The sequence below is a fragment of the Triticum urartu genome, chromosome 2 (genome assembly GCF_003073215.2).
Source record: "Triticum urartu cultivar G1812 chromosome 2, Tu2.1, whole genome shotgun sequence".
Lineage (NCBI taxonomy): Eukaryota > Viridiplantae > Streptophyta > Magnoliopsida > Poales > Poaceae > Triticum > Triticum urartu.
In genome coordinates, this window is record NC_053023.1 from 313,977,835 (window position 1) to 313,982,150 (window position 4,316).

The window sequence follows — 4,316 nt, forward strand, 5'->3', positions numbered from 1 at the left end:
ACTTGGACAAGCATCCCACTTATGATTAACCTCTATTGAAAGCATCCGCAACTACAACAAAAGTATTAAGGTAAACCTAACCATAGCATGAAACATATGGATCCAAATCAGCCCCTTACGAAGCAACACATAAACTAGGGTTTAAGCTTCTGTCACTCTAGCAACCCATCATCTACTTATTACTTCCCAATGCCTTCCTCTAGGCCCAAATAATGGTGAAGTGTCATGTAGTTGACGTTCACATAACACCACTAGAGGAGAGACAACATACATCTCATCAAAATATCGAGCGAATACCAAATTCACATGACTACTAATAGCAAGACTTCTCCCATGTCCTCAGGAACAAACGTAACTACTCACAAAGCATAAACATGTTCATAATCAGAGGGGTATTAATATGCATATATGATCTGAACATATGATCTTCCACCAAATAAACCAACTAGCATCAACTACAAGGAGTAATTAACACTACTAGCAACCTACTAGCACCAATCCCGGACTTGGAGACAAGAATTGGATACAAGAGATGAACTAGGGTTTTGAGAGGAGATGGTGCTGATGAAGATGTTGATGGAGATTGCCCTCTCCCGATGAGAGGAGCGTTGGTGATGATGATGGCGATGATTTCCCCCTCCGGGAGGGAAGTTTCCCCGGCAGAACAGCTCCGCCAGAGCCCTAGATTGGTTCCGCCAAGGTTCCGCCTCGTGGCGGCGGAGTTTCGTCCGAGAAGATGGCTTGTTTTTTTTTCCCATCGGAAGACTTCATATAGCAAAAGATGGCCACCGGAGGGCCACCGGAGGGCCACCAGGGGCCCACGAGGTAGGGGGCACGCCCAGGGGGGTAGGGCGTGCCCCCACCATCGTGGGCAGGGTGTGGCCCCCCTGGTGAATTTCTTCCGCCGAGTTTTTTTTATATATTCTGAAAACGTCTTCCGTGAAGTTTCAGGACTTTTGGAGCTGTGCATAATAGGTCTCTAATATTTGCTCCTTTTCTAGCCCAAAATCCCAGCTGCTGGCATTCTCCCTCTTTATGTAAACCTTGTAAAATAAGAGAGAATAGGCATAAGTATTGTGACATAATGTGTAATCACAGACCATAATGCAATAAATATCGATATAAAAGCATGATGCAAAATGGACGTATCAACTCCCCCAAGCTTAGACCCCGCTTGTCCTCATGCGAAAGCCGAAATCGAAAAATATGTCCACATGTTTAGAGATAAAGGTGTCGATAAAAATAAAATACGGACATGAGGGCATCATGATCATTCTTAGAACAACAACTTATATAATTCTTGTCATATGATTTCTTATGCTAGAGTAATAATTCAATCACAATTTCAAGTATGAATCGTAAACTTCATTGAAAACCAACAAACTATAATCTCAGTCATTGGATCAATTGCAATTTATCATAACATAGGAAAGAGTCAATAAGTAAGAACTTTTCAGCAAGTCCACATACTCAACTATCATATAGTCTTTAACAATTGCTGACACTCACGCAATACTTAGTTTGCCTCCCAACGTTTTAATCGGACATATTTTAATCGGACATAGAGAAAGATAGGGGCTTATAGTTTACCTCCCAACGTTTTACCTGAAGGGTAATGTCAACAATAATAGTTCATGAAAACTCACATCCTATTAGCCATATATACCAGGATCTCTCCAACATACTGTGCTTGCCAAAGGATAACATGTAAAAATGAAGGGTGAAGATCACCATGACTCTTATGCAAGGTGGGAGATAAAAGTAAAAGATCGGCCCTTCGCAGAGGGAAGCAGAGGTTGTCATGCGCTTTTATGGTTGGATGCACAAAATCTTAATGCGAAAGAACGTCACTTTATATTGCCACTTGTGATATGGACCTTTATTATGCAGTCTGTCGCTTTTATTTCTTCCATATCACATGATCGTATAAAGCTTATTTTTTTCCCACACTAATAAGTCATACATATTTAGAGAGAAATTTTTATTGCTTGCACCGATGACAACTTACTTAGAGGATCTTACTCAATCCATAGGTAGGTATAGTGGACTCTCATGGCAAGAATGGTTTTAAGAGTATTTGGAAGCACAAGTAGTATCTCTACTTGGTGCGATGAATTTGGCTAGCATGAGGGATAAAGGCAAGCTCAACCATGTTGGATGATCCATGACAATATAATTTATTTCAGATGTAAGACAACATAACCTATTACGTTGTCTTCCTTGTCCAACGTCAACTCTTTAGCATGTCATATTTTAATGAGTGCTCACAATCATAAAAGATGTCCAAGATAGTATATTTATATGTGAAGACCTCTCCTTCTTTATTACTTCCTATTAATTGCAACAATGACCAAAACTATGTTTGTCAACCCTCAACAACTTTTATTCATCATACTTTTTTCTATGTGAGCTCATTACTATCCATAAGACTCACATGATCTCTTTGTTTCTTTTTATTCCTTTCTCTTTTCTTTTATTCCCTTAGGATCATGGCAAAATAATCCAGCCCTTGACTCAACAAAAATCTTTATTATATAGCTCACGGACTCGATTACATAGAGGAATTATAAAGCAAAACTCAAAACTAGATCATGCCATAAATTTTATTCTACTAGATCAAGATAATACCAAAAGGATCGAACTAAGGAAAACGATAAAGATAAAAGTGATGGTGATACGATACCGGGGCACTCCCCCAAGCTTGGCAGTTGTGTGACGCCCCGAGACCGATGCTCGAGAAGACTTCCATATATTCCGGGTTTCGCCGTGTGCTTCATTTGTGCTTGCCATTTTATTTTTGCATTGCATCATGCCATCATCTCATAAATCATTTGCATCTCAACTAAATAAATTTTGTGAATCTTCGATCCATTTAAATCGAGGGAAGAGTGACTTCTCTTTATAACATATCCTCCTAATATTTAGGGAGCTATTATAAATATTCCACTATTTTGGAATTCACCTTAACACACTTGCAAAATCCCAATGCCTTTGTTATCACAACTCTTGGACTCTAACTTTGCTATATATCCTTTCTCTATTTTTTCCGGAGCTCCACCGAGATTCTCAATCATTTCTGGACCGTCCTAGCACCCACTTTCTATTAGAACCCATTTGAATTAAATTCAAATGAGTGCGGACCTAGTTTGCCCAAACCTCTTCCAACCATTTTTGTTAAATCCTTCATATTTTCTTGGTCCAAGGAAAATATCCCTGTTGGTCTAATTCCTTTTCTAATTCTCTCTTTCTGTTCTTCAAAGTTCTCTTTATTTTTTTATTTTTTTTATTGGGAGCCCAATTTAGCTTTCTAGGCTGGCCCTGTCCTTCTCTCTTCCTAGTCTTCCTTTAGCCCAGCCCAACAAGGCCAACCACTTGACCTTTTGGCCCAAGGCCCGTATCCCTCCTAATCCTAGGCGCATCTGGACCCTCTCCCTCGCGCCGCCAGAGTCAGCGAGCGCTGCGGCCTCGCTCGACCCCTCCTTCTCTCGATCTCCCTCTCGGTCCTTCTCTCGCCCGATCCATCTCCTCTCCCCTCGATCTCTCCCTTTCTTTCCTCCTAGCGCCGCCAAAGGAGGAGCTCGATCCCCATCGCAGCCTCTCCCTCGCGAGCACCCTCCTTCCCCTTCCCGTTCGCCTGCCTCGACATGGGGCCTTGCTCCTCCTCCCGCTCGCGCCTCCTCCTGCCTCGTCCATGGAAGCCGCCGCCTCGACTTCTGGCTCCGGCCTCCGCCGGCCGCTCCCTCCCGGGCCTTGGCCTCGTCCCTGACTACCCAGGCCAGAGCTCCCACTGCTGCGCCTTGGACAGGAGGTCCCTCACGGCCGCCCGCCGCCGTCCTTGTCCGCGTCCGTGGAACCAGGCCGCCGAGCTCCACCAAGCCCCGCTGTCGTGTCCGGTCGCTGCCGGCGACCACGACCAGCGCCGGCCATCCTCCTGCCGCTCCTGCTACCCGCCTCTGCTCTTCATGCACGGCCCCCTGCGTTTGTGGCTTCGCCTCCGTCGAGCTCGCCCCGCCGCCTCCGTTCTACTCCGACCAGATCCAGTTGGCCCCGTCCTCCTCCATCTGGGGACTCACCGTTCCCCTCGTCACGTCGCCGGAGTTCACGCCCAAGGCCGCTACAACCTCACCAACGGCCGCGTCCTTGCCTTCCTGTACTACTATTGCGAGATGCCAGGGCCACCACTACATCTGTACATCGTGCCATGTTCGTTCGCACGCCAAGACCGGACCTGTCAAGTACAACCACACCATGTTGATACGTGTACCACTACCGTCGACCTCCGAAGAACATGGTTTTGCCGAGTACCCCTTCGTTTT